Source organism: Nylanderia fulva, unplaced genomic scaffold (genome assembly GCF_048542155.1).
Source record: "Nylanderia fulva isolate GAGA-0341 unplaced genomic scaffold, ASM4854215v1 Scaffold177, whole genome shotgun sequence".
In the NCBI taxonomy this organism is placed as follows: Eukaryota; Metazoa; Arthropoda; class Insecta; order Hymenoptera; family Formicidae; genus Nylanderia; species Nylanderia fulva.
In genome coordinates this window covers 55,737-71,476 of record NW_028190023.1, presented here as the reverse complement: position 1 = coordinate 71,476, position 15,740 = coordinate 55,737, and the positions used below count along the sequence as shown (strand labels likewise).

Below are 15,740 nucleotides of genomic sequence, written 5' to 3'. Positions count from 1 at the left end.
AACACCCGACAAGTCCTGACGCCCCGGATTCCCATCCCAATTTGGCGCGACCCCCTGGTGTCTCTCCCGAGGCACACAACACAGTGTCAACAGAGTCGTAGTTGGCTTTTTTGCGTCCGCGGCCTCCACCCTTTGTTCGTTTGTCGCCTGGGCTATCTGTCGAAGGTGGATGATTACGAGCAGAATGGTGATCACCTCCTCGTGTTTTCCTGCGTTTTCGTTTACTACTATAACTCTTTTCATAATCATAATCACTATCAGGATCAGGTTCATCGTAAGCATCCATGTCTAACATATCTTGTTCATCATAATACCAAACATCTTTACTATGTTCGTCTTTAAGTACTACTGAATCTTTGCTATCGTCATTTATGTGCGTAACAGTTTCGATGCCTTCTGTTCCATCCTCCGTATCACCTCTTGATCCTCATTTTGGATGTAGATAGTGCATCAAGTATTGCCGTCATCAAGTTACTATTATTTATTAAGTCAAAAAGCCCGTCTCATATTGTAATTATATACCAAATAGCACATTGATGTATTGATAAGTCAGTGCTATTTTGGGATATAATGACAATATAACTACAATGTAATATATGTAATATTAAAAATGTTACATCTATGAGTGGGAAATTACAACTAATATATACGTTACATGTAACATGCTTGAATACTTACATGTATATAACATTTATATACCGTGTTTGCTGGGATTTATTATATAACTTTTTTTCGTTAAAGTCGTTTTTAATTCAGGGATCCGGACCGTACCAGAACCGAAATCGATTACTGTTATCCATACCGTTTTTTTAGTAGGACCGAAACCGTAAACCGTATTGAAATTCTATTAAATTTATAATACCGGAACCATAACCGAACTGTTAAATTATTTTTGGTTTATTGTTCTTTTCGGTATTTCTTTTCAGTTTTTGCGCAAATGACAGGAATGTATATATTTCTCAGAATAAATGTATATATTTTATATTTTTGTAAAAAGACATATGAATTGAATCTCAAAATTATTATAATTATAATTATTGTCTACCTCTTTTTATAACAGAAAGAACCATTCTAGCGATAGCAATAAAAAAAACGAAGAGAATTCCGATAAAAATGGATCGCCTGTAAAACGTTCCAAAATCACTACGGATTAGGATTAGGCAACTTGATGTTGATTGTTGCATTCATTATTTGATATCTCAAAGTGCAATTGTCTTTATAACTTATATAAGTTTTCTTATACTTGTAACAAAATTTATTTATGACATGAAGTAATTAGATACATAATAAATAAATATATTTTTATATATGATACAGTGTTGTTTATTTATACCATTAGATTCATAACTTTTTAAAATGTAGTCGGATGTAAATTGAAATATAGGAGAAGGCCGGATAAATGACGAGAGTCAGGAAAGAATTCAAGTCACTAGGAATCAATAGGAAATTATTATTAAGATATAATATATTTATTGCGAGTCGAGATGTCTTCGTCGTCCAAGTCCGAAATTATCGTATCTCTTCTTGTCGTCTCGATATCAGTGATTTTCTGCCTGATCGTGAGAGAGCCGTTATACCGAAAATCGCCGATACTTATATCGCTCCTAATTTTATCCCTTCTTGTCAGGCTTGGGCCAATCGCTAAGCGACAACTAAACTGTGCTCTGGTTTGTCTTTCGAACGGTCGCGTCTGTTGTTTTCTAAATTGATCAAGTCTCTTATTGTCGCACACAGTAACATAAATATAAATAATCGAATACGAGGACGAAACGACAAGGCGCATTCGGCAATAACATGATAGCGCGACACGTATAATACATCTTGAAAATAATAATTGCACGCTTACAGTTCGGCCATTCTGACATTTTGGCCGTCTCGGTCAAACGATAAAATAAAACAAAATAAAATCCGCAAGTCTTGATTCCACCCTTAGGGAAGCGTTGCCCGACGAACAATTTAATCAATTCTGAGTCATTATACAATGTACCAATACGGACGCATTTGATCGGGCGCAAATATACCAGTATATAGTCGTTGAGTCAGCTGGAAGCCCTCGATATCGGTGATGACATAACGGTCGTGGTCCAACACCTTTTTCACTACGTACGGGCCTTTGAACTTAGGTATTAATTTTTTATTTATCCCGGGTGTTGTTTCTATGTTACGTACCTCCACGTAATCACCGACGTTATATTCACGCGCGGGTCTTCGTCGCAAATTATATCGCATCTCGTTTTTGTTTTGCGCTTCGTCAATGTTTGTCTGAGCTTTATCTCGCATTAAATCGAGGTCGCGCTCTGGATAATCATTTATATTAATTAGACTGCGTAATAGATCGCTCGAATCACCTCGCTGCTCAACGCCGAATAATAATCGAGCAGGAGTATTGCCAGTCGCACGACAAACAGTGTTATTCAACGAATATTCTACTTGCTCCAACACGCGATCTCACTTACACGGTGTCTCGCTCAATTTTGCCACCATCGGAATTATCGTTTTATTAAATCTTTCCACCTGCCCGTTTGCCCTCGGCGTGCTCACAGCGATTGATACGTGCTCTATAGCACCGGATTCCAAATATCTCTTAAATACGTCAGATGTAAAACAAGTTCCTCTGTCCAAAATTAAACGTCTCGGTTTACTATACGCGCGGAAATATTTACAGAGATACTTTATCGATTCCTCCGATGTTGTCGACTTACACGGGTAGAGCCGGATAAATTTAGTGAACGCGTCAATGACAACAAACAGGTGACGGTAACCCTTATCGGTTTTTTCCAGTGGACCCAGATGGTCCACGTGAATTGTCGCAAAAGGTAAATTTCCTTTCGGGGTATATTACATAAGTACCCTTCCGCTCTACCGTTCAGCGGTGAAAATTCAATGCATTTTAGGCAATTATTTATATATTCTCGTACTTTATCGCGTATTCGTAGAAACCAGTAAACTTTTGTGATTTTGTTGATTGCTTTATCGATACCCACGTGACCGAGATCATCGTGGCAGGTTCGAATCACATTGGTCTCCATCGAGTGCGGCACATAAAACAGTAATTTTTTATTCTTATTCTTTCTATATACTAATCCGTTGCGAAGTTCGTAATGTTTTATATCGCCTTTTTCTAGTTTGACGCGGATCTTGATAATTTCCTCGTCGCGATCTTGACAGATTGACAAAGTTCGCTCGAATGTACTTCCCTCTAACACGAGTACGCTATGGCAGCGGCTAAGGGCGTCGACGTGAGCCATTCGTTCGCCAGGGCGGTGAACGATTTCATAATCATAGTTCTGTAAAAAAAGAGCCCAACGCGAAATTCGAGGATTCACATCTCTTTTGCCCAATGTAAGACGGAAACTATTGCAGTCGGTTACAATTCTAAATTTGCGCCCGGCGAGGTACACATGAAATCGCTTTAACGCGTATACAACCGCAAGACATTCGAGTTCGAAGCTGTGATACCTCGATTCCGTCGGCGTTGTCCTCTGGCTCCAGTATGAAATCGGACGCCACGTATTATCATCCTGTTTTTGGAGCAGGATTCCGCCGAAACCGCTAGCACTTGCATCGCAATGCAATTCTGTCACCGCTCGTGGTGAATAAATCGCTAATATTGGCTTATCGGATAAATGTTTTTTAAGCGCCTCGAACGCAGCATTCTCTTCCACATTACACTTAAAAACAGAGTTTTTTCTAATTAAATCGTACAATGGTTTTGCCACCAACGAAAATCTCGGAATAAATCGACGAAAATAACTCGCGAGTCCGACGAACCTATGTACGTCCCTGATGTTACGTGGTACAGGATAATTCAAAACAGACTCTATATTCTCGTTGCTCGGTCGTATCCCGTGTATGCTTACGCAATACCCCAAGTATTGAATCTCGGTCTGTGCAAAATAACATTTATCGGACCGAAACTGCAAATGATGCTTACCCGCTATTTTAAAAACTTTAGATAAAATTTCAACGTGTTCGTCGGTATCTCTTGTCGCAATCAACAAGTTGTCCAAATATAATATTATTTTATTCCCTCGAATTAACGAATCAAACACGATAAATATAACGCTAAAATACCCGTGGCGCATTCGTCAAGCCGAATGGCATGCGCAAATATTCATACTGGCCCAGCGGAGTCACGAACGAAGTAAATTTAACGGATGTCTCCTGCATTCTTACGTGATGGAATCCATCTTTCAGATCCAAAAGCGTGAAATATCTTTTATCTTTTAAACGATCAATATTATCGTCAATTTATTCCGTCGGGAAATTGTCACGTATCGTGATCTTATTCAATTCGTGGTAATCGACGCACAATCGCGAGCTACCATCTCTTTTTTTTTATTAGTACAATGGGACTAGCGTACGGTGAATTACTGGGTCGTATAACCATTTTTGCCATTGTCTAGTATCTCGCGTAAGATTTCCTTGTCCGCGAACGATAATCTCCGCGGGCGCATACTTATCGGTTGTTCATGTTTTAGTGCAATAACCATCTCGAAATCCGGCACGCATTTCTCCGCTCGAAGATTACTCAAATAACAAAATTCATAGATCTCGCAGATCTTTTCGGTTGTATCTTTGTCAACAGCCGGATTAATTTTCAATTCCTCGCGCGAACGTACAACACTGTCGTCGCATTCAATATGCATCATTTGATAAATAACGCGCGCTTCTTCAGCATTTGTAATTTCGAGATCTCGTCCTAACATGCAGCGACGGACAATTCAAAAAATCCCTACCGAGTAAGACACTATATGCCATCGTATTATGAGGCACAGTATAAAATTTCATTTTTAAGCGCACGCCTTTTACCTCTAAATTGACGTGAACGATACCGTCAATATTCAATCGCGAGCCGTTAATTCCGCAAAATTGATCGATGCTCTCACCGGCGAGCAGACGTGAGTCGCCCCGAATTATCTCGCTTTTAACCAAGTTAATCGGAGAACCCGAATCTATCATTGCGTCTACTACGTAATTATCGAAACCGTTATTTTCGTTCTTAGCTATGATTTTTATAGTAATCATGTATGGTTTTAATAACGCGACAGGTTGCACGACGTTCGTCGACGCAGTTCGCGCAACGCTGTTCGGTGTTTCCGACGCCGCGGACCGACTTCGCTTCGGACACTCCCCAGCTAAATGATTCGAAGATTCGCACACATAGCACACTCGCTTCGCCTGTGGTCGCACGCACTGAGCCGCGGTATGTCCTGTTCCGCGACACCTGTAGCACCTCGTCGAGTCTCCCCGCGTCGATGTCTCCGCTCTTCTTCCGCTGATCGTCCTCGCTCCGTCCTTCCCCGGCCGGACGTCTGGTCTTTTAGGATTCACTCGAACCACCTTCTCGAACGCCTTCAATAACTCTCTTCCAGATTGAAAGTTCATCAGGCGCGCCTGGCTCTGCAGACGAGGATCGGTCACTCCTTCGATGATATAATCGAAGAGCTCATCTTCCGCGATCGGTATGCGATTCGCGAGAATCACCTTTTCGTGATAATAATCACAAAACTGCTCGTCTCCTTTCCACACGCGAGCCTCGAATTCTCTCCTCAGCGACAATTTTCCCGGCCGTAGATCAAACATTGACTCCATCTCTCGCAGAAGGTCCTCCAGGCCCAGTGTCACATGCTCGGCCCTTGAGTAAAACCAAGACAACGCACGGCCCCTCAACCGAGAGCTAATTAACACCCTCGTTGAATTATCGTCCAGCTGATACGTGCGTCTCAATAACTCCAACTGCTGCTTCCACCTCCAGAAAGTGCTATCCGTTGCGTCAAATTCAGGCAGCAGCTCCTTAATTCCCCTCACACCGCCGAACGCAGAAATGACGCTGCCGTTCGTTATCGTCGGTGTCGAGGCTGCACTTCTCATCATTTCTATCTCTCGTCGAAGTAACTGCTGCTCTCTCTTCAAAATTTCTCGTTCTCGACGCAGCATCAAAAGTTCTGCCTGCATCGCGTCGTCACATTCTCTCGGTTCCGGCGTCGTCACGCTCACTCGATCCACTAGTCTCGGTGTATCGTCCACGGTCTCCATTTCCATGGCGTCACCCGGTTCACTGGGCGAACGCGCAACTCCTGAAGCCGGGATGCCATCTGAACATATCGCTTGCCTTCGTTGCTCGCTTAATTTTGCCCACACCTGAATCGTTGGGGTTCAGCCGCTGGATGAGCTCGGCCTTCGATCCTCCTAACATCAGTCCCTTCTCGCGAAGAGCCTTCTTCATCTCGGCAATAGTAAAATCACTTGGTTGCATCGACTACTTTATTTGGCACACCGCGATGTCCACGACACTCGCGCAACCCGAAGATCACCACGCATTGATCGTCTCCACCCGCGCGTCTCACACTCGACACGTATCGCAAACAAATCCCGAATCGCCTATCTCAAGCCGAATTCGCGAAACCGGGTACAACGTCTCGATCCCACTTCTGATAAACTGTAGTCGGATGTAAATTGAAATATAGGAGAAGGCCGGATAAATAACGAGAGTCAGGAAAGAATTCAAGTCACTAGGAATCAATAGGAAATTATTATTAAGATATAATATGTTTATTGCGAGTCGAGATGCCTTCGTCGTCCAAGTCCGAAATTATCGTATCTCTTCTTGTCGTCTCGATATCAGTGATTTTCTGCCTGATCGTGAGAGAGCCGTTATACCGAAAATCGCCGATACTTATATCGCTCTTAATTTTATCCCTTCTTGTCAGGCTTGGGCCAATCGCTAAGCGACAACTAAACTGTGCTCTGGTTTGTCTTTCGAACGGTCGCGTCTGTTGTTTTCTAAATTGATCAAGTCTCTTATTGTCGCACACAGTAACATAAATATAAATAATCGAATACGAGGACAAAACGACAAGGCGCATTCGGCAATAACATGATAGCGCGACACGTATAATACATCTTGAAAATAATAATTGCAAGCTTACAAAAATAACAATTAAAAACTTAATATATTTAGAAATTAACTTGAATAAAAATTAATTTAATTTAAAAAAGGTAATAATTTAAAAAAACCGGAACCGTAACTAAAAATATCGTAATTTAAACAGTTTCGGTTTTCTTTATTTATCAAGAAACCGAAACTGGAACTGGAACAGTTATTAAATATTTTATTAAACCGTAACTGAAACCGAACCCTAATTTTGTTTCGGTCCGGATCTCTGTTTCAATTGAATAATATAATTAAAAGATATCGATAAATATAATTAAAAAGTATCGATAAAATAAAAAGTAAAAAGATTATATATGTAAATGTCGCATGAATAACAAATAATGAGAGCTATCTATGGTAATGGTATTTTCGATTTTATTTTCATTTACATTAATATAACGCACACGTTTTGATATGTAAAATGCACAATTATTCGCATATTTATAAACTTTTGTCCAAAATCTTTTTTTGTTAATTTGAGGCTTAAAATTATCTTGATAAAAATTACAATTTATTATATATTTATTTATCGATATTTTTATCTTATAAATAAATATAATATCTAATTTATAATAAAAAATTAAATCTCAAGTATGAGATATATCATATTTAAAAATCTTGATAGTACACCAAGAATAATATATGTGACTTGTGCGTTTATTTTCCAACGAAAAATTAATTTTTGTTGGAGATGTATGCAAGAAATACCATCCGCGTATTTTCAGAGTTTCGGTAGTTTATCAATACTGTCTATATATGTATCAGGTAAACATTCTGTGTCCGTTTGCAAGTTCAAGCTATTTGTTTGTCTTTTAATATAAATCATCTCGGAGATTAATCTTTTTCCGAGAAAATTTTTTTATCAAGAATTTTTACTTTATTCCATTTAAATTCGTGGTTGAAATCGAGCCTATGGTTAGTTATAACAGATTATTCATTGTATTCTTATTAATGTCAAGTTTATGTTCTGAAATCCTAGTACTTAATTTACGTCCCGTTTGGCCCACATATGATGCATTACAGTCTGCACATTCAATTCTATAAACAACATTGGTATTGGAAAAAATTGAAACTTTATCTTTATGCACTTTAATGTGTTTGTTTAACTTATTTAAACTGAAGTATGAGACTTTCGTATTAAGATTCTTTGTAATATTTTTAAATTGTTCAAATATGGTTGGTAAATATGGAATGGTAAAGTATGAATTAGGTGATTTTAGAGTAGAAATACTATTGTTAATAATGTTGTTTTTATTCATCAGTAATTTTAAACGATGGTTTATAGTTTGAAAAATTAATTTAGTAGGGTAGCCATTATTAATTAATATATCAATTATCAACTTTAAGTTCTTGGTATGGAAAATTAAGTGCGATAATAAAAATGCTTTGTCAACCAATCCAATTATTGTTCCTCTTTTTTGACAAGGAGGATGTTGTGAAAAGTAATGTAAATATCTACCAGAGAAAGTTGATTTATAGTACCAATCAGTCTTAACCCTTAGTCTCGACTCATGGGTCGTTTGCGACCCAAACGAAATTTCGTACCTCCGTTAGGTACCTCCATTTCTTAATAACAAACTATATAAAAAAATAATTTTTATCGAAATATTATGATTGGGACTTCAAGTTGAAGGTTGCAAGAAGCTCCATGAATTTTTTCAGATTTTTTAAAGCGTTTTTACTGATCCAAATAACGCAAAGACGCAAACGACCCATGAGTCGGGATTAAAGGTGCCGAAAAGAACCGTCGGGACTAAGGGTTAATAGAATTATTTTCTAAAATGAACGTGACATCGAGAAAATCAAGGCTATTATTATTGTTATATTCCAATGTAAACTGAATTCTATTGTGAAAAGAGTTGAAAATGTCTAAAGTTTGTTGAATTTGATGAGATGGAACAGCACATATAACGTCATCTACGTATCTAAAATAAATAGGTGGTGTAAATGTTAAAAGATTGAACGCTTGTTTTTCAATGTCCTGAAGTACTATATCTGCAATAATAGGTGAAAGTGGCGATCCCATAGGAGTGCCATATGATTGTCGGTAAAAAATATTGTTAAAAGTAAAAAATGAGGAATTTAAAACTAGGTTTAATCCTGCCATGAATTCTGATTTCGGAATGTCGCAATTCTCAGTCAAATATTGCCATCTATCAGAAACACTTTTTAATGCCAGATCGATAGGAATATTCGTAAAAAGAGAAACAACATCTAACGATATTAGTTTGAAACTATTGTCAATATGAAGATCTTGAATTTTGTTGACTAGTTCATAGCTATTTTCTATATGGCTGTTAGCTTTGGAAAACTGTTTTTCATAATTTTATGTAAAAATAGAGCGAGATTGTAGAGTGGACTATTAATTGAGGAGACTATAATTCTGAATGGACAATTATTTTTATATTTACTGCTCTTAACAGCCTTTTATCAAATTTATAATATTATAATTTAATAAAAGCCTTGACTACGACTTATTATTCATATTTTAATATTAAATATAATAAATATTTTATCTAATAAATAAATATATAATAGATAATTTTTATCAAGATAAGCCACCAATGAACAAAGAAAGATTTTGGACGAAAGTTTATAAATATGCGAATGATTGTCCATTTTTGTATCGAAACGTGCGTTTTATTAATGTAAATGAAAATAAAATAAAAAATACCATTACCAGATAGCTCTCATTATTATTTGTTATTCATAATTACATATATAATCTTTTTGCTTTTTATTTTATCGATATTTTTATTTTTTAATTATATTATTCAATTAAAAACGAATTTAACAAAAAGAAGTTATATAATAAATAATTTTTATATATCTTATATATTTATATATATATATGTATAATTATATTTTAGCAACACTTCGCGCGTCGCGATGATTTAGAAGGAACGATGCGGGAATTAATTAAAGTTATACAATGATTATAAGTAACTGAATATATTCTTCAACGCAAATTATAAATGTTAATACACGTACTTGTATCGCTCGGATTAATAAAGTAATGCGTCCGTGCGCGGCGACTGTCGAAGACGGAATCTCTGTTATCTAAGAATGTTCTATTTATACCTTGCCTCAAAAACGCCCTTCGCTAGGCTTCGAGAGGCTTCGCGAATTTTCTATCTATTTTACTTGTTTGTTTCTGTCCTACTCGTCTTTCGTCTCGTCTGTAATATTTTATTTATATTTATTTGTGCCTTTGTCCTTTTCGTATATGTGAGTGTCCGTATTCGTATGCGTGTTTTCCTTATTAATTTCAGGGAAGTACAATATGTGACGATGTAATCGCCACAATATATATAATATTTCTATGGCGTAGGCGCATAAGCGTAAACATAAGAATCTTGATTGGTCTATGAACGTATGCATAAGAAATTCAACCAATCAAATTTCTTATGCATATGCTTATGCCTTTATGCAAGAGTATGTGCTCCTCGCTTTACCATGTATAATACATAGGTAGGTACAATATATTTATAGGGTATATTTCCAGATAGCCATAGTAATTATTATGACATTATTTTGATGGCAAATGATACATTTTGACATCAAAATGATGTCATAATAATTACTATGGCTATCTGGGTTCCGAACGGAGCTAGTTTGGCTAATTTTTTTTTTTCGATGTTGGCAGCAACTTAACTTGACTAAACCGAGAAGTGTTCCGAACCGAACCTATAAACTATAAAGCATCATAACCAACAGTAATCTGTGATCATAACCTGTAAATCCATTACGTGTTAGTCGTGTTACGTGTATCGTTAAAAAAATATAAAAAAATGTTCAAATTAGAGATTCAAGATTGTAATATAAAATTTATAATTTTTTAGTGCTAAAAAATATTTACGATTTAGCTCGTAGCGGTAAGTATTCGAAAATAATGTTATTGCAGTAGATAAAAAATTATCATAATTTAAATTTTAAGATCCATCATACGCTGAAAAATTTCTCATCATGCAAAAACAAAAATATCCTAAATTATTTATTACTAACATAACTGAAATTAATAGCAGGTATCTTGTATCGCCAGTGATGAATAAAATTAAAAATAACTGTGAGACGACCCAACTGGCTTAAATTAATTCTTATTATTATTAGTTTGATGTCATATACAAGAAAAGACAACGTTTCGACCTTAGGTTTAGGTCCTTATCAAGTCTTACAAAATCTTTAGTACAATATATAATTAAGTTTTTTCATTTTACATATTTCAATATAAATACTGTGTCACGTAAAACGTTCAGTATGGATGATAAAGACGAACTGTTCGTCTTTAGTTCGTCTTTACCATCCATACTGAACGTTTTACGTGACACAGTATTTATATTGAAATATGTAAAATGAAAAAACTTAATTATATATTGTACTAAAGATTTTATAAGACTTGATAAGGACCTAAACCTAAGGTCGAAACGTTGTCTTTTCTTGTATGACATCAAACTAATAATAATAAGAATTAATTTAAGCCAGTTGGGTCGTCTCACAGTTATTTTTAATAACTGAAATTGGTGATAAAAAAGTATTAAAATTATCAGATGGATGTAATGCTATAAAACTATATGTTTCAAATAATATTTGTTTTATTATAGAGGTTCGGCTCGGAACACTTCTTGGTGAACCGCCGATAAAATTGAAAATATAATGGCTTACAGGCAGAAATATTGTGCATGGATGACAGAATATGCGAGGCAGGTGAATAATGTTCAAAAAAAACAACTCTTTCTTCTTCTTCGTTCATTGTTAATTACAATTACTGTTGAATTCAATTAATGGTGTATAGGCCTATTTCTCTGGAAGCCTAAGCAGCCATAATAGAGAAGAAGTACTGTTGAATTCGCGGCACGCTGAAAAAATTGAAACGGTCTGAACTTTATTTCCCACTATATTTTCTTGACCCCGAATCTAGAGAAAGTCTAGTGATTTAAATTTGACACTGGTTTCCAGCGTCCATGAAATTGCACTTTAAGCGCATAAGCATATGCATTGTAACATTCCGTCATTTTTCGAAACCGTATTTTTGTGCGCTACAAATTCTTATAAATAATTACTTAAGAAACGCAATTGTATTTTTCAATATTATTATTATTATTCATTATTTATAATTATTGGGACGATTTTACTAACCGTACTAACATATAGGGTCTTCCTAGTTCTAACTAAGCGGCTTAGCCAATCGGACAGCGTCACTAGACCATACCGGAGCGCATACTTCCAACCACACGTATACATTCGTGCGACTAACTGAACCGCATATAAATGCGACACTAACATGTTCAAAATTAAGAAACAATTAAACTTATGGAATCATAACATAATAATATAATATAATTATGATATTTCGAATACTCGAATGATTGATAAGGTGCTTCAACCACCTTTATAATAAAGGCTTTAGCCTTGACAAAGTTATTATGAAGATTTCATAAATCTCTAGCGATGCCTAACCTGAGAAACGCCATTTTATCGGGCGTTAACTTGTCAATTATATTCACGAAACCTTACCTTCTAGATTATTGAATAATCTCATCAAAAGTGACATCTCAAAAATTTAAGATTTTAAGATCTAATCTATAATAAATAAATTACAGTAAAGTTTACGTAAATAAAGTAACTAAAAGAAAGGGCATATATTGTATCATGTAATCGAAATATATAAACCGAACTCTCGCCACTACATCGTGGAATTGTAATCGTATAATTTAGAAATTCTCAGCACTCGCTCATATATTAGCGACAATTTTCTACCTTATAATTTTATTCCTCAATTTTAGGTAATATAAAATAAATTATATGAATTGTACAATTCCACGTTCGTAAGAAATAAGCACATCTATGTGCGAACTCTCTAAATACGCTCGTTAAAATAATCATGTTGATATATATATAAACTTATATATTATATATATATAATATTTTATTTATTTATAAAATACATTTTATAAATAAGTGAAATATTATACAGACAATGTACAAGATGTTTAGTTTGTGCCATAACAAGCTTCAATCAATAATTATTACTCCAATGAGTATAATTCATAATAATTTTTATATAATATAATAAGTATTTGAATATATAAAAATATTTTTAAACATTTGTTTTAAAAATTAATTGAAAAAGAATATTTAAAATATTTTTTTATATTTAAAATATTCTTTTCCTCAATTAATCTTAAAAAAAATATTTTTAAATATTTAAAAATATTTAAAATATTCTTTTCCTCAATTTATCTTAAAAAAAAATTTTTAAATATTTAAGAATATTTAAAATATTCTTTTTCTCAATTTATCATAAAAAAAATATTTTTAAATATTTTAAAATGTTTAAAATATTCTTTTCCTTAATTAATCTTAAAAAAATTATTTTTAAATATTTAAAAATATTTAAAAATACTATATATTATATAAAAATAATTGTTGATTATTATATTGGATTATTAATTGAATGAAGCTAGAGCTTCTAATATGGCAGTAGCGTTTTTTGTTGTTGTTTTTTCTTTAAGTGGGGGAAACCTTCAAAAGGCATCCCGGTTTTCCGGAGTAGTGTGAGATTCTTACTCATTGTAACCCTTACTGTACATACGTTGCCTGCTACAATATAATGGCGTTGATTCAAAGGTATCGACGCCTCTTCATTGAAAGTGATCCGCCCTTTAGACATCTCTAAATCTATTTGCAACAAACAACTCTATGCTGCATAAAGATAATTATAATAAAAAAATTATTTATTATAAAATCTGAAAGAAAAACAATGTAAATTATATAATATTAAAATATTAATTACTTAAAATAACATCATAAATTTTTGCGCTTATCGGAAACACAACAATAAAAGCGCTACAACATATTGTTACATATTCTTATCCCGAAAATTGTTATATATAAATATTTAATATAAAATATTTTTAAAAAATGTAATATAAATATAAAAATATAAAATAAATAACAAGAAATGTTAATAAAAGTCTGATATATGCAATTTTTTTCAATGCAATAAAACAATCTATGAATTATATATTTGATTGTATTTTATTTTTGAGATCTTTCTATTTTAAAGTTTTTAATGTAGTACGATTACTCATCTTATGAGTGTGGGATAAAGATATATAATAATATGTATACAATGTACAGTAAACAATAGCAAGCAATGTACATATAAACATACATTTAAATATCTTTTCTATAATTTGAAGTTAATAAACAACACGAATTAATATAATTCGAGTGGATCGCAATTTAAACTAAGTTAAATGATTGCGTCGCAAAGTGACCTCAACCATATTATGGGAAGTATACTTGCACTATAAAATATTTTTTATTTTATATGCAACTTTGTTTATTATGTGTTTCTATACTTGTATCTTGTAATTTACCTATCTATTACTAAATATTTTTGAAAATAGTACATTGCAAAACAAAACCTATCTGATATATTAATACTTTGCGACGCAATCACCTCAGTTCAAATTGCGATCTAATAATTTGCAATGCACTATTTTCAGAACAAAAGTATAACATAAAATAATTGTCACAATAAATTTAATATTACATATATATATAAAATATAGAATGGGCCCCTCCAACGCCCATTTTCGTGAGAACGCAACCAATATTTTTTTATCGTCTCTCCGTTTTTATATGTTATACTATATGTTCTATACAATGACGATTGCAGATAACTTCTACCATCTTATTTTATGATTGCTTATTTTTGCATAATGGCAGTAATAAAAGCTTACAAAGATAATAAAAAATATTAATTCGGGAAAGGCAATAATTTGTTACTTTCTAGAATTTTAATTAAATGGAATCTCATGTATTTAACGTTATTGGAATATTTTTCATTACAAGGATTTCCTTTCAAGGCTACAGTTGTAGCGAAAGCCGCAGCATAAATTCCACAAGAGGTGCAATCCGGTTGTATTTGCACTTCTTCGAAAATTATATCATATTTGTTGATCTTAGGGTAACGAAAGCGAATATATTCTTTTTCTTTAGCAGCCAATGTTTCGTACGTAGTACCAGATAAGCTGTCGTATTACGCTATATATAGCTACACGTGAAGTTTGGTGCCATCAAAATAAATACATCGCCAATGATCTGTGCAATTTCCGCCAATAATTTGTAAGCTTTTATTGCTACGACTAGCTTCAATTATATGCGGGTATTCTATATATAACACACTTTGTGTTTCAAAGCAAGAAGTTTCTCTTATTACGCGTAAAAATAGATCTAACGATTCATCATTTAATTTACTTTTTATGGGCAATATATTTTTCTTTACTAATAAGAGCGAAGATATTATATTATCTAACATTTTTCTTTGCCTTTTTATATCATCCTCAGTTAGATCTCTTTTTTCGTTTGAGTAATCAGTTATAATGCAATCGTCATCTTGCTCCATTTCTGGAATAGCAACAGTGGTAGTAGTGTTTTCAATAACACTGTCCACTTTTATGTCATTTTTTTAGCTGCTTGCGCTTCGATGACATACTGCGGTTCTCGAATAGGCATATATCTTGCCGCTCTACTATCTATTATTTCAGGAACCAAGCAATCTTCGTAGAATTGTGTAAGCTGTGATAACATTTTTGTTTCCCAAAATCTGTTATCACGCTCGACAATCGTGTACTTCAATCCAAGGGGTGTCCACACAGCAAAAATGCAATAATTTCTTTGCGTTATGTGGAGCTGTCCCTGTACTTGGAAGTAGTACATGTGTCTTTGATTCATTCGAGTGTCATCCGTTTTATCAAATATTCTATGAATGTCTGAAATCTTATTGAGCATTGCA

The 15,740-nt window shown here is 34.2% G+C and overlaps 1 pseudogene; it reads right to left on the bottom strand.

Moving 5' to 3' along the window:
• Positions 1-4,477: 4,477 nt before the first annotated feature.
• Positions 4,478-6,265, bottom strand: LOC146723670 (uncharacterized; annotated as a pseudogene).
• Between the last annotated feature and the right edge of the window lie 9,475 nt (positions 6,266-15,740).